Genomic DNA, 21,010 nt, shown 5'->3' with positions numbered 1-21,010 from the left:
AGGTATAGTAACTTGTCATCTTTCATGTTCAACAACCCACCAATCACGTCTGAAAATAGGAATCACAGAAGGTCAAAAGCATGCTTACTGAAAGTCCAGGAAGATCTTTCCATATCAATAGAAGATGTCGTCCCTGGGTGGGCTTGAACCACCAACCTTTAGATTAACAGTCTAACGCGCTAACCAATTGCGCCACAGAGACTTGTGGTATGCTTGACCATAAGCAGTCCAAAGTTACAGGAAAGTTCATGACATGTTCAGTCGGACGATTCACATCGAGGAGCACTGCAAACGGAAAAATCTCGTCCCTGGGTGAGCTCGAACCACCAACCTTTAGATTAACAGTCTAATGCGCTAACCAGTTGCGCCACAGAGACTTGCTGTGTCAGTGAACCTAACCATTTGCGATCTTATTCTACATGGAGTTTTAAACACAACAAAACTTTGTTCCAATGGTTGTATCTACTTGCAATGAAAGTGACGCAGCATTTTCAAGGAAGTAGTAATGTAGTTTTCTAACTTTTGTAAGCTTTTTGAATGGTCTTCAATGGGCAAAAATGTAGCGCAATGGTCTTCATCGCAAAATGTCATAAAAAGGTATCTGGCAGAAGTACATTTATCCACAATCATGAATATCATTTAATATATATCTTAAACGACTGCGTTTTCGTGAATGTAGTATATAATCGCCAAGCCCATACAAAATATTAGGGGACTGACCATGGAAGTATGATGTAATGGTGAGTCACTTTCATGGCGTATAGGTACACATACACACACACACTGTATCAACATTTACCTCCAAATAAGTCCTCCACACTAACAATGTTATTATAGCTGTATTCATAATGATAAATGTTGTGGTCATTAAAGACATAAATGTAAATGATGAGGATCTTCATGCCAGATTGACATAAATGACATTGTCATACTAGCCGGATTAATACGAATAAATGATATGTTCCTTGGAGACCACAGAATGGTCAAGATATTGAGTAACAGAAGATGACAGACAATTGACCCCCATTTTTCCAGTAGGTATAGTAACTTGTCATCTTTCATGTTCAACAACCCACCAATCACGTCTGAAAATAGGAATCACAGAAGGTCAAAAGCATGCTTACTGAAAGTCCAGGAAGGTCTTTCCATATCAATAGAAGATGTCATCCCTGGGTGGGCTCGAACCACCAACCCTTAGATTAACAGTCTAACGCGCTAACCAATTGCGCCACAGAGACTTGTGGTATGCTTGACCATAAGCAGTCCAAAGTTACAGGAAAGTTCATGACATGTTCAGTCGGACGATTCACATCGAGGAGCACTGCAAACGGAAAAATCTCGTCCCTGGGTGAGCTCGAACCACCAACCTTTAGATTAACAGTCTAATGCGCTAACCAGTTGCGCCACAGAGACTTGCTGTGTCAGTGAACCTAACCATTTGCGATCTTATTCTACATGGAGTTTTAAACACAACAAAACTTTGTTCCAATGGTTGTATCTACTTGCAATGAAAGTGACGCAGCATTTTCAAGGAAGTAGTAATGTAGTTTTCTAACTTTTGTAAGCTTTTTGAATGGTCTTCAATGGGCAAAAATGTAGAGCAATGGTCTTCATCGCAAAATGTCATAAAAAGGTATCTGGCAGAAGTGCATTTATCCACAATCATGAATATCATTTAATATATATCTTAAACGACTGTGTTTTCGTGAATGTAATATGTAATCGCCAAGCCCATACAAAATATTAGGGGACTGACCATGGAAATAGGATGTAATGGTGAGTCACTTTCATGGCGTATAGGTACACATACACACACACACACACACTATCTCAACATTTACCTACAAATAATTCCTCCACACTAACGATGTTCTTATAGCTGTATTCATATTGATAAATGTTGTGGTCATTAAATACATAAATGTAAATGATGAGGATCTTCATGCCAGATTGACATAAATGACATTGTCATACTAGCCGGATTAATACGAATAAATGATATGTTCCTTGGAGACCACAGAATTGTCAAGATATTGAGTAACAGAAGATGACAGACAATTGACCCCCATTTTTCCAGTAGGTATAGTAACTTGTCATCTTTCATGTTCAACAACCCACCAATCACGTCTGAAAATAGGTATCACAGAAGGTCAAAAGCATGCTTACTGAAAGTCCAGAAAGATCTTTCCATATCAATAGAAGATGTCGTCCCTGGGTGGGCTCAAACCACCAACCTTTAGATTAACAGTCTAACGCGCTAACCAATTGCGCCACAGAGACTTGTGTTATGCTTGACCATAAGCAGGCCAAAGTCACAGGAAAGTTCATGACATGTTCAGTCGGACGCTTCACATCGAGGAGCACTGCAAACAGAAAAATCTCGACCCTGGGTGAGCTCGAACCACCAACCTTTAGATTAACAGTCTAATGCGCTAACCAGTTGCGCCACAGAGACTTGCTGTGTCATTGAACCTAACCATCTGCGATCTTATTCTACATGGAGTTTTAAACACAACAAAACTTTGTTCCAATGGTTGTATCTACTTGCAATGAAAGTGACGCAGCATTTTCAAGGAAGTAGTAATGTAGTTTTCTAACTTTTGTAAGCTTTTTGAATGGTCTTCAATGGGCAAAAATGTAGCGCAATGGTCTTCATCGCAAAATGTCATAAAAAGGTATCTGGCAGAAGTGCATTTATCCACAATCATGAATATCATTTAATATATATCTTAAACGACTGCGTTTTCGTGAATGTAATATATAATCGCCAAGCCCATACAAAATATTAGGGGACTGACCATGGAAATAGGATGTAATGGTGAGTCACTTTCAGGGGCGGTGTGTTCAATAGGGCGATATGGGCGACGCACTGCCAAACGGGAAAAGGAAGGGATTTTTTTTCTAATCAATTATATCACGGCAACAGTAGTTATCAGTGTTGTAATCTAGACGTCTGATCTGCCACAGTGCCACTAAATGTCCAATCAGGCTAAAGTCGTGCTTCAAATGGCCCCCCCTTTTTGGGGGCGATTTCAGTCAGGTTGAAAATCGCCCAGAAGTCTGTCATAGACTCCCATGTAAAATCTATTTTTTTCAAATATCAGAGCTTTCAATACAATCTCTATGGGTTTCTGAGGGCTTGCACTTACGCGCTTTCGTCATACGTAACATAACCATGAACGTAACTAAGAAAAGAGCGGGTAGCAGCGTCAATCAATTCACTATTACTGTCAAAATGGCTAGGCTTCAGTGCAACTCGATTGTGTCTTTGAAAGAAGTTCCTTTTTGTCGGCGAACAAATGAAGATAAATTGGCAACGAAACAATTAGGACCTCCCAGACCAAATTTAATAATTCAACAGGTTTCTACTAAAGGGGGGAAGTCCTACACCCGAGGATTTTCCAAAAATTGGTACGAACGAAAAACCTGGCTAGCAGGCTGCGATGTAGCTAATGCAGTCTTCTGCTACCCCCTGCTTACTCTTTCACCCTGAAGGCGGCACGGCAGACAGCACCGCTTGGACAGCGACTGGTGTGTAACGGACATGCACCATCTTTCAGGAAAGATTAAGAAACATGAGCTGTCAAAGACCCACATGGATAGCTGTTTGAGATTGTCTGCTTTGGGGAGAGTGAACATTCCCACTCAACTGGATGAGGGATACAGGCTAGCTGTCCGCCGCCACAACGATGAGGTTAGTGTTGATAATCACAAGTTTACTGGAGAACTGAAACTGACAAGGCTGACAAGATAGGACCCTTTTGTCCATTGTTATTGGATAGGAACAGAACTTATAACCAGCTCCTGACCTAAATAGATCTTAGCACAACATTTTACTCAACATATCATATTCCATATTCACTATAACAAATATATTTACTACGACATTAGCAAGAACCGCCACATCCTCAGCCGGCTAATCCAGTGTGTGAAGTTTTGCGGAGTGTTTGAGTTAGCTTTGCGAGGCAAAGATGAAACTGAGGGTTCCACCAACCCTGGTAAGCCAACACTTTTGAGATCAGTCAATAAATGCTTCTGGTATTGACTTATATGCTGCCCCTGTCTTCATGTTGTTGCTGGACATATCTTTTTTAAAATGTGTGTAGGTCACCTAAATCATCAGAAAAATTGCCCCCCCTGAGAATTTTTTCAGGAGCCGCCACTGGTCACTTTCATGGCGTATAGGTACACATACACACACACACACACACTATCTCAACATTTACCTCCAAATAATTCCTCCACACTAACGATGTTCTTATAGCTGTATTCATATTGATAAATGTTGTGGTCATTAAATACATAAATGTAAATGATGAGGATCTTCATGCCAGATTGACATAAATGACATTGTCATACTAGCCGGATTAATACGAATAAATGATATGTTCCTTGGAGACCACAGAATGGTCAAGATATTGAGTAACAGAAGATGACAGACAATTGACCCCCATTTTTCCAGTAGGTATAGTAACTTGTCATCTTTCATGTTCAACAACCCACCAATCACGTCTGAAAATAGGAATCACAGAAGGTCAAAAGCATGCTTACTGAAAGTCCAGGAAGATCTTTCCATATCAATAGAAGATGTCGTCCCTGGGTGGGCTCGAACCACCAACCTTTAGATTAACAGTCTAACGCGCTAACCAATTGCGCCACAGAGACTTGTGTTATGCTTGACCATAAGCAGGCCAAAGTCACAGGAAAGTTCATGACATGTTCAGTCGGACGCTTCACATCGAGGAGCACTGCAAACGGAAAAATCTCGACCCTGGGTGAGCTCGAACCACCAACCTTTAGATTAACAGTCTAATGCGCTAACCAGTTGCGCCACAGTGACTTGCTGTGTCAGTGAACCTAACCATCTGCGATCTTATTCTACATGGAGTTTTAAACACAACAAAACTTTGTTCCAATGGTTGTATCTACTTGCAATGAAAGTGACGCAGAATTTTCAAGGAAGTAGTAATGTAGTTTTCTAACTTTTGTAAGCTTTTTGAATGGTCTTCAATGGGCAAAAATGTAGCGCAATGGTCTTCATCGCAAAATGTCATAAAAAGGTATCTGGCAGAAGTGCATTTATCCACAATCATGAATATCATTTAATATATATCTTAAACGACTGCGTTTTTCGTGAATGTAATATATAATCGCCAAGCCCATACAAAATATTAGGGGACTGACCATGGAAGTATGATGTAATGGTGAGTCACTTTCATGGCGTATAGGTACACATACACACACACACTGTATCAACATTTACCTCCAAATAAGTCCTCCACACTAACAATGTTATTATAGCTGTATTCATATTGATAAATGTTGTGGTCATTAAAGACATAAATGTAAATGATGAGGATCTTCATGCCAGATTGACATAAATGACATTGTCATACTAGCCGGATTAATACGAATAAATGATATGTTCCTTGGAGACCACAGAATGGTCAAGATATTGAGTAACAGAAGATGACAGACAATTGACCCCCATTTTTCCAGTAGGTATAGTAACTTGTCATCTTTCATGTTCAACAACCCACCAATCACGTCTGAAAATAGGAATCACAGAAGGTCAAAAGCATGCTTACTGAAAGTCCAGGAAGGTCTTTCCATATCAATAGAAGATGTCATCCCTGGGTGGGCTCGAACCACCAACCTTTAGATTAACAGTCTAACGCGCTAACCAATTGCGCCACAGAGACTTGTGGTATGCTTGACCATAAGCAGTCCAAAGTTACAGGAAAGTTCATGACATGTTCAGTCGGACGCTTCACATCGAGGAGCACTGCAAACGGAAAAATCTCGTCCCTGGGTGAGCTCGAACCACCAACCTTTAGATTAACAGTCTAATGCGCTAACCAGTTGCGCCACAGAGACTTGCTGTGTCAGTGAACCTAACCATTTGCGATCTTATTCTACATGGAGTTTTAAACACAACAAAACTTTGTTCCAATGGTTGTATCTACTTGCAATGAAAGTGACGCAGCATTTTCAAGGAAGTAGTAATGTAGTTTTCTAACTTTTGTAAGCTTTTTGAATGGTCTTCAATGGGCAAAAATGTAGAGCAATGGTCTTCATCGCAAAATGTCATAAAAAGGTATCTGGCAGAAGTGCATTTATCCACAATCATGAATATCATTTAATATATATCTTAAACGACTGTGTTTTCGTGAATGTAATATATAATCGCCAAGCCCATACAAAATATTAGGGGACTGACCATGGAAATAGGATGTAATGGTGAGTCACTTTCATGGCGTATAGGTACACATACACACACACACATGTCTCAACATTTACCTCCAAATAATTCCTCCACACTAACGATGTTCTTATAGCTGTATTCATATTGATAAATGTTGTGGTCATTAAAGACATAAATGTAAATGATGAGGATCTTCATGCCAGATTGACATAAATGACATTGTCATACTAGCCGGATTAATACGAATAAATGATATGTTCCTTGGAGACCACAGAATTGTCAAGATATTGAGTAACAGAAGATGACAGACAATTGACCCCCATTTTTCCAGTAGGTATAGTAACTTGTCATCTTTCATGTTCAACAACCCACCAATCACGTCTGAAAATAGGAATCACAGAAGGTCAAAAGCATGCTTACTGAAAGTCCAGGAAGGTCTTTCCATATCAATAGAAGATGTCGTCCCTGGGTGGGCTCGAACCACCAACCTTTAGATTAACAGTCTAACACGCTAACCAATTGCGCCACAGAGACTTGTGTTATGCTTGACCATAAGCAGGCCAAAGTCACAGGAAAGTCCATGACATGTTCAGTCGGACGCTTCACATCGAGGAGCACTGCAAACGGAAAAATCTCGACCCCTGGGTGAGCTCGAACCACCAACCTTTAGATTAACAGTCTAATGTGCTAACCAGTTGCGCCACAGAGACTTGCTCTGTCAGTAAACCTAACCATCTGCGATCTTATTCTACATGGAGTTTTAAACACAACAAAACTTTGTTCCAATGGTTGTATCTACTTGCAATGAAAGTGACGCAGCATTTTCAAGGAAGTAGTAATGTAGTTTTCTAACTTTTGTAAGCTTTTTGAATGGTCTTCAATGGGCAAAAATGTAGCGCAATGGTCTTCATCGCAAAATGTCATAAAAAGGTATCTGGCAGAAGTGCATTTATCCACAATCATGAATATCATTTAATATATATCTTAAACGACTGCGTTTTCGTGAATGTAATATATAATCGCCAAGCCCATACAAAATATTAGGGGACTGACCATGGAAATAGGATGTAATGGTGAGTCACTTTCATGGCGTATAGGTACACATACACACACACACACACACTATCTCAACATTTACCTCCAAATAATTCCTCCACACTAACGATGTTCTTATAGCTGTATTCATATTGATAAATGTTGTGGTCATTAAATACATAAATGTAAATGATGAGGATCTTCATGCCAGATTGACATAAATGACATTGTCATACTAGCCGGATTAATACGAATAAATGATATGTTCCTTGGAGACCACAGAATGGTCAAGATATTGAGTAACAGAAGATGACAGACAATTGACCCCCATTTTTCCAGTAGGTATAGTAACTTGTCATCTTTCATGTTCAACAACCCACCAATCACGTCTGAAAATAGGTATCACAGAAGGTCAAAAGCATGCTTACTGAAAGTCCAGAAAGATCTTTCCATATCAATAGAAGATGTCGTCCCTGGGTGGGCTCCGAACCACCAACCTTTTGATTAACAGTCTAACGCAGCTAACCAATTGCGCCACAGAGACTTGTGTTATGCTTGACCATAAGCAGGCCAAAGTCACAGGAAAGTCCATGACATGTTCAGTCGGACGCTTCACATCGAGGAGCACTGCAAACTGAAAAATCTCATCCCTGGGTGGGCTCGAATCACCAACCTTTAGTTTAACAGTCTAATGCACTAACCAGTTGCGCCACAGAGACTTGCTGTGTCATTGAACCTAACCATCTGCGATCTTATTCTACATGGAGTTTTCAACACAACAACACTTTGTTCCAATGGTTGTATCTACTTGCAATGAAAGTGACGCAGCATTTTCAAGGAAGTAGTAATGTAGTTTTCTAACTTTTGTAAGCTTTTTGAATGGTCTTCAATGGGCAAAAATGTAGCGCAATGGTCTTCATCGCAAAATGTCATAAAAAGGTATCTGGCAGAAGTACATTTATCCACAATCATGAATATCATTTAATATATATCTTAAACGACTGCGTTTTCGTGAATGTAATATATAATCGCCAAGCCCATACAAAATATTAGGGGACTGACCATGGAAGTATGATGTAATGGTGAGTCACTTTCATGGCGTATAGGTACACATACACACACACACTGTATCAACATTTACCTCCAAATAAGTCCTCCACACTAACAATGTTATTATAGCTGTATTCATATTGATAAATGTTGTGGTCATTAAAGACATAAATGTAAATGATGAGGATCTTCATGCCAGATTGATATAAATGACATTGTCATACTAGCCGGATTAATACGAATAAATGATATGTTCCTTGGAGACCACAGAATGGTCAAGATATTGAGTAACAGAAGATGACAGACAATTGACCCCCATTTTTCCAGTAGGTATAGTAACTTGTCATCTTTCATGTTCAACAACCCACCAATCACGTCTGAAAATAGGAATCACAGAAGGTCAAAAGCATGCTTACTGAAAGTCCAGGAAGGTCTTTCCATATCAATAGAAGATGTCATCCCTGGGTGGGCTCGAACCACCAACCTTTAGATTAACAGTCTAACGCGCTAACCAATTGCGCCACAGAGACTTGTGGTATGCTTGACCATAAGCAGTCCAAAGTTACAGGAAAGTTCATGACATGTTCAGTCGGACGCTTCACATCGAGGAGCACTGCAAACGGAAAAATCTCGTCCCTGGGTGAGCTCGAACCACCAACCTTTAGATTAACAGTCTAATGCGCTAACCAGTTGCGCCACAGAGACTTGCTGTGTCAGTGAACCTAACCATTTGCGATCTTATTCTACATGGAGTTTTAAACACAACAAAACTTTGTTCCAATGGTTGTATCTACTTGCAATGAAAGTGACGCAGCATTTTCAAGGAAGTAGTAATGTAGTTTTCTAACTTTTGTAAGCTTTTTGAATGGTCTTCAATGGGCAAAAATGTAGAGCAATGGTCTTCATCGCAAAATGTCATAAAAAGGTATCTGGCAGAAGTGCATTTATCCACAATCATGAATATCATTTAATATATATCTTAAACGACTGTGTTTTCGTGAATGTAATATATAATCGCCAAGCCCATACAAAATATTAGGGGACTGACCATGGAAGTATGATGTAATGGTGAGTCACTTTCATGGCGTATAGGTACACATACACACACACACTGTATCAACATTTACCTCCAAATAAGTCCTCCACACTAACGATGTTCTTATAGCTGTATTCATATTGATAAATGTTGTGGTCATTAAAGACATAAATGTAAATGATGAGGATCTTCATGCCAGATTGACATAAATGACATTGTCATACTAGCCGGATTAATACGAATAAATGATATGTTCCTTGGAGACCACAGAATTGTCAAGATATTGAGTAACAGAAGATGACAGACAATTGACCCCCATTTTTCCAGTAGGTATAGTAACTTGTCATCTTTCATGTTCAACAACCCACCAATCACGTCTGAAAATAGGAATCACAGAAGGTCAAAAGCATGCTTACTGAAAGTCCAGGAAGGTCTTTCCATATCAATAGAAGATGTCGTCCCTGGGTGGGCTCGAACCACCAACCTTTAGATTAACAGTCTAACACGCTAACCAATTGCGCCACAGAGACTTGTGGTATGCTTGACCATAAGCAGGCCAAAGTTACAGGAAAGTTCATGACATGTTCAGTCCGACGCTTCACATCGAGGAGCACTGCAAACGGAAAAATCTCGTCCCCTGGGTGAGCTCGAACCACCAACCTTTAGATTAACAGTCTAATGTGCTAACCAGTTGCGCCACAGAGACTTGCTGTGTCAGTGAACCTAACCATTTGCGATCTTATTCTACATGGAGTTTTAAACACAACAAAACTTTGTTCCAATGGTTGTATCTACTTGCAATGAAAGTGACGCAGCATTTTCAAGGAAGTAGTAATGTAGTTTTCTAACTTTTGTAAGCTTTTTTGAATGGTCTTCAATGGGCAAAAATGTAGCGCAATGGTCTTCATCGCAAAATGTCATAAAAAGGTATCTGGCAGAAGTGCATTTTTCCACAATCATGAATATCATTTAATATATACTTAAACGACTGCGTTTTCGTGAATGTAATATATAATCGCCAAGCCCATACAAAATATTAGGGGACTGACCATGGAAATAGGATGTAATGGTGAGTCACTTTCAGGGGCGGTGTGTTCAATAGGGCGATATGGGCGACGCACTGCCAAACGGGAAAAGGAAGGGATTTTTTTTCTAATCAATTATATCACGGCAACAGTAGTTATCAGTGTTGTAATCTAGACGTCTGATCTGCCACAGTGCCACTAAATGTCCAATCAGGCTAAAGTCGTGCTTCAAATGGCCCCCCCCCCCTTTTGGGGCGATTTCAGTCAGGTTGAAAATCGCCCAGAAGTCTGTCATAGACTCCCATGTAAAATCAATTTTTTTCAAATATCAGAGCTTTCAATACAATCTCTATGGGTTTCTGAGGGCTTGCACTTACGCGCTTTCGTCATACGTAACATAACCATGAACGTAACTAAGAAAAGAGCGGGTAGCAGCGTCAATCAATTCACTATTACTGTCAAAATGGCTAGGCTTCAGTGCAACTCGATTGTGTCTTTGAAAGAAGTTCCTTTTTGTCGGCGAACAAATGAAGATAAATTGGCAACGAAACAATTAGGACCTCCCAGACCAAATTTAATAATTCAACAGGTTTCTACTAAAGGGGGGAAGTCCTACACCCGAGGATTTTCCAAAAAATTGGTACGAACGAAAAACCTGGCTAGCAGGCTGCGATGTAGCTAATGCAGTCTTCTGCTACCCCCTGCTTACTCTTTCACCCTGAAGGCGGCACGGCAGACAGCACCGCTTGGACAGCGACTGGTGTGTAACAGACATGCACCATCTTTCAGGAAAGATTAAGAAACATGAGCTGTCAAAGACCCACATGGATAGCTGTTTGAGATTGTCTGCTTTGGGGAGAGTGAACATTCCCACTCAACTGGATGAGGGATACAGGCTAGCTGTCCGCCGCCACAACGATGAGGTTAGTGTTGATAATCACAAGTTTACTGGAGAACTGAAACTGACAAGGCTGACAAGATAGGACCCTTTTGTCCATTGTTATTGGATAGGAACAGAACTTATAACCAGCTCCTGACCTAAATAGATCTTAGCACAACATTTTACTCAACATATCATATTCCATATTCACTATAACAAATATATTTACTACGACATTAGCAAGAACCGCCACATCCTCAGCCGGCTAATCCAGTGTGTGAAGTTTTGCGGAGTGTTTGAGTTAGCTTGCGAGGCAAAGATGAAACTGAGGGCTCCACCAACCCTGGTAAGCCAACACTTTTGAGATCAGTCAATAAATGCTTCTGGTATTGACTTATATGCTGCCCCTGTCTTCATGTTGTTGCTGGACATATCTTTTTTTAAATGTGTGTAGGTCACCTAAATCATCAGAAAAAATTGCCCCCCTGAGAATTTTTTTCAGGAGCCGCCACTGGTCACTTTCATGGCGTATAGGTACACATACACACACACACACACACACTATCTCAACATTTACCTCCAAATAATTCCTCCACACTAACGATGTTCTTATAGCTGTATTCATATTGATAAATGTTGTGGTCATTAAATACATAAATGTAAATGATGAGGATCTTCATTCCAGATTGACATAAATGACATTGTCATACTAGCCGGATTAATACGAATAAATGATATGTTCCTTGGAGACCACAGAATGGTCAAGATATTGAGTAACAGAAGATGACAGACAATTGACCCCCATTTTTCCAGTAGGTATAGTAACTTGTCATCTTTCATGTTCAACAACCCACCAATCACGTCTGAAAATAGGAATCACAGAAGGTCAAAAGCATGCTTACTGAAAGTCCAGAAAGATCTTTCCATATCAATAGAAGATGTCATCCCTGGGTGGGCTCGAACAACCAACCTTTAGATTAACAGTCTAACGCGCTAACCAATTGCGCCACAGAGGCTTGTGTTATGCTTGACCATAAGCAGGCCAAAGTCACAGGAAAGTTCATGACATGTTCAGTCGGACGCTTCACATCGAGGAGCACTGCAAACGGAAAAATCTCGACCCTGGGTGAGCTCGAACCACCAACCTTTAGATTAACAGTCTAATGCGCTAACCAGTTGCGCCACAGAGACTTGCTGTGTCAGTGAACCTAACCATCTGCGATCTTATTCTACATGGAGTTTTAAACACAACAAAACTTTTGTTCCAATGGTTGTATCTACTTGCAATGAAAGTGACGCAGCATTTTCAAGGAAGTAGTAATGTAGTTTTCTAACTTTTGTAAGCTTTTTGAATGGTCTTCAATGGGCAAAAATGTAGCGCAATGGTCTTCATCGCAAAATGTCATAAAAAGGTATCTGGCAGAAGTGCATTTATCCACAATCATGAATATCATTTAATATATATCTTAAACGACTGCGTTTTCGTGAATGTAATATATAATCGCCAAGCCCATACAAAATATTAGGGGACTGACCATGGAAATAGGATGTAATGGTGAGTCACTTTCATGGCGTATAGGTACACATACACACACACACACACACTATCTCAACATTTACCTCCAAATAATTCCTCCACACTAACGATGTTCTTATAGCTGTATTCATATTGATAAATGTTGTGGTCATTAAATGCATAAATGTAAATGATGAGGATCTTCATGCCAGATTGACATAAATGACATTGTCATACTAGCCGGATTAATACGAATAAATGATATGATCCTTGGAGACCACAGAATGGTCAAGATATTGAGTAACAGAAGAAAACAGACAATTGACCTCCATTTTTCCAGTAGGTATAGTAACTTGTCATCTTTCATGTTCAACAACCCACCAATCACGTCTGAAAATAGGAAACACAGGAAGTCAAAAAGAAGCTTACTGCCAGTTCAGGAAGGTCTTTCCACATCACTGGAAATGGGAAGATATCGTCCCTGGGTGGGCTCGAAAAACCAACCTTTAGATTAACAGTCTAATGACATAACCAATGGCGCCACAGAGACTTGTGTTATGCTTGACCATAAGCAGGCCAAAGTCACAGGAAAGTTCATGACATGTTCAGTCGGACGCTTCACATCGAGGAGCACTGCAAACGGAAAAATCTCGACCCTGGGTGAGCTCGAACCACCAACCTTTAGATTAACAGTCTAATGCGCTAACCAGTTGCGCCACAGTGACTTGCTGTGTCAGTGAACCTAACCATCTGCGATCTTATTCTACATGGAGTTTTAAACACAACAAAACTTTGTTCCAATGGTTGTATCTACTTGCAATGAAAGTGACGCAGCATTTTCAAGGAAGTAGTAATGTAGTTTTCTAACTTTTGTAAGCTTTTTGAATGGTCTTCAATGGGCAAAAATGTAGCGCAATGGTCTTCATCGCAAAATGTCATAAAAGGTATCTGGCAGAAGTACATTTATCCACAATCATGAATATCATTTAATATATATCTTAAACGACTGCTTTCGTGAATGTAATATATAATCGCCAAGCCCATACAAAATATTAGGGGACTGACCATGGAAGTATGATGTAATGGTGAGTCACTTTCATGGCGTATAGGTACACATACACACACACTGTATCAACATTTACCTCCAAATAAGTCCTCCACACTAACAATGTTATTATAGCTGTATTCATATTGATAAATGTTGTGGTCATTAAATACATAAATGTAAATGATGAGGATCTTCATGCCAGATTGACATAAATGACATTGTCATACTAGCCGGATTAATACGAATAAATGATATGTTCCTTGGAGACCACAGAATTGTCAAGATATTGAGTAACAGAAGATGACAGACAATTGACCCCCATTTTTCCAGTAGGTATAGTAACTTGTCATCTTTCATGTTCAACAACCCACCAATCACGTCTGAAAATAGGAATCACAGAAGGTCAAAAGCATGCTTACTGAAAGTCCAGAAAGATCTTTCCATATCAATAGAAGATGTCATCCCTGGGTGGGCTCGAACAACCAACCTTTAGATTAACAGTCTAACGCGCTAACCAATTGCGCCACAGAGGCTTGTGTTATGCTTGACCATAAGCAGGCCAAAGTCACAGGAAAGTTCATGACATGTTCAGTCGGACGCTTCACATCGAGGAGCACTGCAAACGGAAAAATCTCGACCCTGGGTGAGCTCGAACCACCAACCTTTAGATTAACAGTCTAATGCGCTAACCAGTTGCGCCACAGTGACTTGCTGTGTCAGTGAACCTAACCATCTGCGATCTTATTCTACATGGAGTTTTAAACACAACAAAACTTTGTTCCAATGGTTGTATCTACTTGCAATGAAAGTGACGCAGCATTTTCAAGGAAGTAGTAATGTAGTTTTCTAACTTTTGTAAGCTTTTGAATGGTCTTCAATGGGCAAAAATGTAGCGCAATGGTCTTCATCGCAAAATGTCATAAAAGGTATCTGGCAGAAGTGCATTTATCCACAATCATGAATATCATTTAATATATATCTTAAACGACTGCGTTTTCGTGAATGTAATATATAATCGCCAAGCCCATACAAAATATTAGGGGACTGACCATGGAAATAGGATGTAATGGTGAGTCACTTTCATGGCGTATAGGTACACATACACACACACACACACACTATCTCAACATTTACCTCCCAAATAATTCCTCCACACTAACGATGTTCTTATAGCTGTATTCATATTGATAAATGTTGTGGTCATTAAATGCATAAATGTAAATGATGAGGATCTTCATGCCAGATTGACATAAATGACATTGTCATACTAGCCGGATTAATACGAATAAATGATATGTTCCTTGGAGACCACAGAATGGTCAAGATATTGAGTAACAGAAGATGACAGACAATTGACCCCCATTTTTCCAGTAGGTATAGTAACTTGTCATCTTTCATGTTCAACAACCCACCAATCACGTCTGAAAATAGGAATCACAGAAGGTCAAAAGCATGCTTACTGAAAGTCCAGGAAGATCTTTCCATATCAATAGAAGATGTCGTCCCTGGGTGGGCTCGAACCACCAACCTTTAGATTAACAGTCTAACGCGCTAACCAATTGCGCCACAGAGACTTGTGTTATGCTTGACCATAAGCAGGCCAAAGTCACAGGAAAGTTCATGACATGTTCAGTCGGACGCTTCACATCGAGGAGCACTGCAAACGGAAAAATCTCGACCCTGGGTGAGCTCGAACCACCAACCTTTAGATTAACAGTCTAATGCGCTAACCAGTTGCGCCACAGTGACTTGCTGTGTCAGTGAACCTAACCATCTGCGATCTTATTCTACATGGAGTTTTAAACACAACAAAACTTTGTTCCAATGGTTGTATCTACTTGCAATGAAAGTGACGCAGCATTTTCAAGGAAGTAGTAATGTAGTTTTCTAACTTTTGTAAGCTTTTTGAATGGTCTTCAATGGGCAAAAATGTAGCGCAATGGTCTTCATCGCAAAATGTCATAAAAAGGTATCTGGCAGAAGTACATTTATCCACAATCATGAATATCATTTAATATATATCTTAAACGACTGCGTTTTCGTGAATGTAATATATAATCGCCAAGCCCATACAAAATATTAGGGGACTGACCATGGAAGTATGATGTAATGGTGAGTCACTTTCATGGCGTATAGGTACACATACACACACACTGTATCAACATTTACCTCCAAATAAGTCCTCCACACTAACAATGTTATTATAGCTGTATTCATATTGATAAATGTTGTGGTCATTAAATACATAAATGTAAATGATGAGGATCTTCATGCCAGATTGACATAAATGACATTGTCATACTAGCCGGATTAATACGAATAAATGATATGTTCCTTGGAGACCACAGAATTGTCAAGATATTGAGTAACAGAAGATGACAGACAATTGACCCCCATTTTTCCAGTAGGTATAGTAACTTGTCATCTTTCATGTTCAACAACCCACCAATCATGTCTGAAAATAGGAATCACAGAAGGTCAAAAGCATGCTTACTGAAAGTCCAGAAAGATCTTTCCATATCAATAGAAGATGTCATCCTGGGTGGGCTCGAACAACCAACCTTTAGATTAACAGTCTAACGCAGCTAACCAATTGCGCCACAGAGGCTTGTGTTATGCTTGACCATAAGCAGGCCAAAGTCACAGGAAAGTTCATGACATGTTTCAGTCGGACGCTTCACATCGAGGAGCACTGCAAACGGAAAAATCTCGACCCTGGGTGAGCTCGAACCACCAACCTTTAGATTAACAGTCTAATGCGCTAACCAGTTGCGCCACAGAGACTTGCTGTGTCAGTGAACCTAACCATCTGCGATCTTATTCTACATGGAGTTTTAAACACAACAAAACTTTGTTCCAATGGTTGTATCTACTTGCAATGAAAGTGACGCAGCATTTTCAAGGAAGTAGTAATGTAGTTTTCTAACTTTTGTAAGCTTTTTTGAATGGTCTTCAATGGGCAAAAATGTGCGCAATGGTCTTCATCGCAAAATGTCATAAAAAGGTATCTGGCAGAAGTGCATTTATCCACAATCATGAATATCATTTAATATATATCTTAAACGACTGCGTTTTCGTGAATGTAATATATAATCGCCAAGCCCATACAAAATATTAGGGGACTGACCATGGAAATAGGATGTAATGGTGAGTCACTTTCATGGCGTATAGGGTACACATACACACACACACACACACTATCTCAACATTTACCTCCAAATAATTCCTCCACACTAACGATGTTCTTATAGCTGTATTCATATTGATAAATGTTGTGGTCATTAAAGACATAAATGTAAATGATGAGGATCTTCATGCCAGATTGACATAATGACATTGTCATACTAGCCGGATTAATACGAATAAATGATATGTTCCTTGGAGACCACAGAATGGTCAAGATATTGAGTAACAGAAGATGACAGACAATTGACCCCCATTTTTCCAGTAGGTATAGTAACTTGTCATCTTTCATGTTCAACAACCCACCAATCACGTCTGAAAATAGGAATCACAGAAGGTCAAAAGCATGCTTACTGAAAGTCCAGGAAGATCTTTCCATATCAATAGAAGATGTCGTCCCTGGGTGGGCTCGAACCACCAACCTTTAGATTAACAGTCTAACAGCGCGTAACCAATTGCGCCACAGAGACTTGTGTTATGCTTGACCATAAGCAGGCCAAAGTCACAGGAAAGTTCATGACATGTTCAGTCGGACGCTTTCACATCGAGGAGCACTGCAAACGGAAAAATCTCGACCCTGGGTGAGCTCAACCACCAACCTTTAGATTAACAGTCTAATGCGCTAACCAGTTGCGCCACAGTGACTTGCTGTGTCAGTGAACCTAACCATCTGCGATCTTATTCTACATGGAGTTTTAAACACAACAAAACTTTGTTCCAATGGTTGTATCTACTTGCAATGAAAGTGACGCAGCATTTTCAAGGAAGTAGTAATGTAGTTTTCTAACTTTTGTAAGCTTTTTGAATGGTCTTCAATGGGTAAAAATGTAAGCGCTAATGGTCTTCATCGCAAAATGTCATAAAAAGGTATCTGGCAGAAGTACATTTATCCACAATCATGAATATCATTTAATATATATCTTAAACGACTGGTTTTAGTGAATGTAATATATAATCGCCAAGCCCATACAAATATTAGGGGACTGACCATTAGGAAGTATGATGTAATGGTGAGTCACTTTCATGGCGTATAGGTACACATACACACACACTGTATCAACATTTACCTCCAAATAATTCCTCCACACTAACAATGTTATTATAGCTGTATTCATATTGATAAATGTTGTGGTCATTAAATACATAAATGTAAATGATGAGGATCTTCATGCCAGATTGACATAATGACATTGTCATACTAGCCGGATTAATACGAATAAATGATATGTTCCTTGGAGACCACAGAATTGTCAAGATATTGAGGTAACAGAAGATGACAGACAATTGACCCCATTTTTTCCAGTAGGTATAGTAACTTGTCATCTTTCATGTTCAACAACCCACCAATCACGTCTGAAAATAGGAATCACAGAAGGTCAAAAGCATGCTTACTGAAAGTCCAGAAAGATCTTTCCATATCAATAGAAGATGTCATCCCTGGGTGGGCTCGAACAACCAACCTTTAGATTAACAGTCTAACGCGCTAACCAATTGCGCCACAGAGGCTTGTGTTATGCTTGACCATAAGCAGGCCAAAGTCACAGGAAAGTTCATGACATGTTCAGTCGGACCACATCGAGGAGCACTGCAAACGGAAAAATCTCGACCCCTGGGTGAGCTCGAACCACCAACCTTTAGATTAACAGTCTAATGCGCTAACCAGTTGCGCCACAGAGACTTGCTGTGTCAGTGAACCTAACCATCTGCGATCTTATTCTACATGGAGTTTTAAACACAACAAAACTTTGTTCCAATGGTTGTATCTCACTTGCAATGAAAGTGACGCAGCATTTTCAAGGAAGTAGTAATGTAGTTTTCTAACTTTTGTAAGCTTTTGAATGGTCTTCAATGGGCAAAAATGTAGCGCAATGGTCTTCATCGTAAAATGTCATAAAAAAGGTATCTGGCACAAGAAGTGCATTTATCCACAATCATGAATATCATTTAATATATATCTTAAACGATGCATGTTCGTGAATGTAATATATAATCGCTAAGCCCATACAAAATATTAGGGGACTGACCATGGAAATAGGATGTAATGGTGAGTCACTTTCATGGCGTATAGGTACACATACACACACACACACACACACTATCTCAACATTTACCTCCAAATAACCTCCACACTAACGATGTTCTTCATAGCTGTATTCATATTGATAAATGTTGTGGTCATTAAAGACATAAATGTAAATGATGAGGATCTTCATGCCAGATTGACATAAATGACATTGTCATACTAGCCGGATTAATACGGAATAAATGATATGTTCCTTGGAGACCACAGAATTGTCAAGATATTGAGTAACAGAAGATGACAGACAATTGACCCCTCATTTTTCCAGTAGGTATAGTAACTTCGTCATCTTTTCATGTTCAACAACCCACCAATCACGTCTGAAAATAGGAATCACAGAAGGTCAAAAAGCATGCTTACTGAAAGTCCAGGAAGGTCTTTCCATATCAATAGAAGATGTCATCCCTGGGTGAGCTTGAACCACCAAGCTTTAGATTAACAGTCTAACGCGTTAACCAATTGCCCCACAGAGACTTGTGGTATGCTTGACCATAACAAGCAGGCCAAAGTTACAGGAAAGTTCATGACATGTTCAGTCCAGCGCTTTCACATCGAGGAGCACTGCAAACGGAAAAATCTCGTCCCCTGGGTGAGCTCGAACCACCAACCTTTAGATTAACAGTCTAACGCGCTAACCAGTTGCGGCCACAGAGACTTGCTGTGTCAGTGAACCTAACCATTTGAGATCTTATTCTACATGGAGTTTTAAACACAACAAAAACTTTGTTCCAATGGTTGTATCTACTTGCAATGAAAGTGACGCAGCATTTTCAAGGAAGTAGTAATGTAGTTTTCAACTTTTTGTAAGCTTTTTGAATGGTCTTCAATGGGCAAAAATGTAGCGTCAATGGTCTTCATCGCAAAATGTCATAAAAAGGTATCTGGCAGAAGTGCATTTATCCACAATCATGAATATCATTTAATATATATCTTAAACGATCGTGCTTTCGTGAATGTAATATATAATCGCCAAGCCCATACAAAATATTGGGGACTGACCATGGAAATAGGATGTAATGGTGAGTCACTTTCAGCATAGGTACACATACACACACACACACACTATCTCAACATTTACCTCCAATAATTCCTCCACACTAACGATGTTCTTATAGCTGTATTCATATTGATAAATGTTGTGGTCATTAAAGACATAAATGTAAATGATGAGGATCTTCATGCCAGATTGACATAAATGACATTGTCATACTAGCGGATTAATACGAATAAATGATATGTTCCTTGGAGACCACAGAATTGTCAAGATATTGAGTAACAGAAGATGACAGGACAATTGACCCCCATTTTTCCAGTAGGTATAGTAACTTGTCATCTTTTCATGTTCAACAACCGACCAATCACGTTCTGAAAATAGAGGGAATCACAGAAGGTCAAAAGCATGCTACTGAAAGTCCAGGAAGGTCTTTCCATATCAATAGAAGATGTCGTCCCCTGGGTGGGGCTTGAACCACAACCTTTAGATTGACAGTCTAACAGCTAACCGAATTGCGCCCACAGAGACTTGCGGTCCATTTTGACCATAAGCAGGCCAAAGTTACAGGAAAGTTCATGACATGTTCAGTCCTACACGAGGAGCACTGCAAACAGAAAAATCTGACCCCTGGGTGAGCTCGAACCACCAACCTTTTGATTAACAGTCTAATGCGCTAACCAGTTGCGCCACAGAGACTTGCTGTCCAGGTGAACCTAACGCATCTGCGATCTTATTCCATGGAGTTTTAAACACAACAAAACTTTGTTCCAATGGTTGTATCTACTTGCAATGAAAGTGACGCAGCATTTTCAAGAAGTAGGTAATGTAGTTTTCTAACTTTTGTAAGCTTTTTGAATGGTCTTCAATGGGCAAAATGTAGCGCAATGGTGCTTCATCGTAAAATGTCATAAAGGTATCTGGCGAAGTGCATTTATCCACAATCATGAATATCATTTAA

The 21,010-nt window shown here is 39.7% G+C and overlaps 28 non-coding genes across 28 annotated transcripts; all 28 read right to left on the bottom strand.

The window, feature by feature from the left end:
• Nucleotides 1-128: 128 nt before the first annotated feature.
• Nucleotides 129-202, bottom strand: trnan-guu. The gene has a single exon. It is a non-coding gene; the product is annotated as a tRNA-Asn (tRNA).
• A 101-nt stretch (nucleotides 203-303) lies between these two features.
• Nucleotides 304-377, bottom strand: trnan-guu. The gene has a single exon. It is a non-coding gene; the product is annotated as a tRNA-Asn (tRNA).
• Nucleotides 378-1,164: 787 nt separating this feature from the next.
• trnan-guu lies at nucleotides 1,165-1,238 on the bottom strand. The gene has a single exon. It is a non-coding gene; the product is annotated as a tRNA-Asn (tRNA).
• Nucleotides 1,239-1,339: 101 nt separating this feature from the next.
• Nucleotides 1,340-1,413, bottom strand: trnan-guu. Its single transcript has one exon. It is a non-coding gene; the product is annotated as a tRNA-Asn (tRNA).
• A 793-nt stretch (nucleotides 1,414-2,206) lies between these two features.
• Nucleotides 2,207-2,280, bottom strand: trnan-guu. The gene has a single exon. It is a non-coding gene; the product is annotated as a tRNA-Asn (tRNA).
• A 101-nt stretch (nucleotides 2,281-2,381) lies between these two features.
• On the bottom strand, nucleotides 2,382-2,455 carry trnan-guu. Its single transcript has one exon. It is a non-coding gene; the product is annotated as a tRNA-Asn (tRNA).
• Nucleotides 2,456-4,591: 2,136 nt separating this feature from the next.
• trnan-guu lies at nucleotides 4,592-4,665 on the bottom strand. Its single transcript has one exon. It is a non-coding gene; the product is annotated as a tRNA-Asn (tRNA).
• A 96-nt stretch (nucleotides 4,666-4,761) lies between these two features.
• trnan-guu lies at nucleotides 4,762-4,840 on the bottom strand. Its single transcript has one exon. It is a non-coding gene; the product is annotated as a tRNA-Asn (tRNA).
• A 788-nt stretch (nucleotides 4,841-5,628) lies between these two features.
• On the bottom strand, nucleotides 5,629-5,702 carry trnan-guu. Its single transcript has one exon. It is a non-coding gene; the product is annotated as a tRNA-Asn (tRNA).
• Nucleotides 5,703-5,803: 101 nt separating this feature from the next.
• On the bottom strand, nucleotides 5,804-5,877 carry trnan-guu. The gene has a single exon. It is a non-coding gene; the product is annotated as a tRNA-Asn (tRNA).
• Nucleotides 5,878-6,665: 788 nt separating this feature from the next.
• On the bottom strand, nucleotides 6,666-6,739 carry trnan-guu. The gene has a single exon. It is a non-coding gene; the product is annotated as a tRNA-Asn (tRNA).
• A 969-nt stretch (nucleotides 6,740-7,708) lies between these two features.
• On the bottom strand, nucleotides 7,709-7,784 carry trnan-guu. Its single transcript has one exon. It is a non-coding gene; the product is annotated as a tRNA-Asn (tRNA).
• A 962-nt stretch (nucleotides 7,785-8,746) lies between these two features.
• On the bottom strand, nucleotides 8,747-8,820 carry trnan-guu. Its single transcript has one exon. It is a non-coding gene; the product is annotated as a tRNA-Asn (tRNA).
• Nucleotides 8,821-8,921: 101 nt separating this feature from the next.
• trnan-guu lies at nucleotides 8,922-8,995 on the bottom strand. Its single transcript has one exon. It is a non-coding gene; the product is annotated as a tRNA-Asn (tRNA).
• A 787-nt stretch (nucleotides 8,996-9,782) lies between these two features.
• Nucleotides 9,783-9,856, bottom strand: trnan-guu. Its single transcript has one exon. It is a non-coding gene; the product is annotated as a tRNA-Asn (tRNA).
• Nucleotides 9,857-9,957: 101 nt separating this feature from the next.
• trnan-guu lies at nucleotides 9,958-10,032 on the bottom strand. Its single transcript has one exon. It is a non-coding gene; the product is annotated as a tRNA-Asn (tRNA).
• A 2,141-nt stretch (nucleotides 10,033-12,173) lies between these two features.
• trnan-guu lies at nucleotides 12,174-12,247 on the bottom strand. Its single transcript has one exon. It is a non-coding gene; the product is annotated as a tRNA-Asn (tRNA).
• Nucleotides 12,248-12,348: 101 nt separating this feature from the next.
• trnan-guu lies at nucleotides 12,349-12,422 on the bottom strand. The gene has a single exon. It is a non-coding gene; the product is annotated as a tRNA-Asn (tRNA).
• Nucleotides 12,423-13,393: 971 nt separating this feature from the next.
• Nucleotides 13,394-13,472, bottom strand: trnan-guu. Its single transcript has one exon. It is a non-coding gene; the product is annotated as a tRNA-Asn (tRNA).
• Nucleotides 13,473-14,254: 782 nt separating this feature from the next.
• Nucleotides 14,255-14,328, bottom strand: trnan-guu. The gene has a single exon. It is a non-coding gene; the product is annotated as a tRNA-Asn (tRNA).
• Nucleotides 14,329-14,424: 96 nt separating this feature from the next.
• Nucleotides 14,425-14,503, bottom strand: trnan-guu. Its single transcript has one exon. It is a non-coding gene; the product is annotated as a tRNA-Asn (tRNA).
• A 792-nt stretch (nucleotides 14,504-15,295) lies between these two features.
• trnan-guu lies at nucleotides 15,296-15,369 on the bottom strand. Its single transcript has one exon. It is a non-coding gene; the product is annotated as a tRNA-Asn (tRNA).
• Nucleotides 15,370-15,465: 96 nt separating this feature from the next.
• trnan-guu lies at nucleotides 15,466-15,544 on the bottom strand. Its single transcript has one exon. It is a non-coding gene; the product is annotated as a tRNA-Asn (tRNA).
• Nucleotides 15,545-16,505: 961 nt separating this feature from the next.
• trnan-guu lies at nucleotides 16,506-16,579 on the bottom strand. Its single transcript has one exon. It is a non-coding gene; the product is annotated as a tRNA-Asn (tRNA).
• Nucleotides 16,580-17,372: 793 nt separating this feature from the next.
• Nucleotides 17,373-17,448, bottom strand: trnan-guu. Its single transcript has one exon. It is a non-coding gene; the product is annotated as a tRNA-Asn (tRNA).
• A 962-nt stretch (nucleotides 17,449-18,410) lies between these two features.
• trnan-guu lies at nucleotides 18,411-18,484 on the bottom strand. Its single transcript has one exon. It is a non-coding gene; the product is annotated as a tRNA-Asn (tRNA).
• A 98-nt stretch (nucleotides 18,485-18,582) lies between these two features.
• trnan-guu lies at nucleotides 18,583-18,656 on the bottom strand. The gene has a single exon. It is a non-coding gene; the product is annotated as a tRNA-Asn (tRNA).
• Nucleotides 18,657-19,637: 981 nt separating this feature from the next.
• trnan-guu lies at nucleotides 19,638-19,713 on the bottom strand. The gene has a single exon. It is a non-coding gene; the product is annotated as a tRNA-Asn (tRNA).
• Nucleotides 19,714-21,010: the final 1,297 nt, after the last annotated feature.

This window comes from Coregonus clupeaformis, chromosome 16 (assembly GCF_020615455.1).
Source record: "Coregonus clupeaformis isolate EN_2021a chromosome 16, ASM2061545v1, whole genome shotgun sequence".
Lineage (NCBI taxonomy): Eukaryota > Metazoa > Chordata > Actinopteri > Salmoniformes > Salmonidae > Coregonus > Coregonus clupeaformis.
This window is presented reverse-complemented; position numbering and strand designations above follow the sequence as displayed.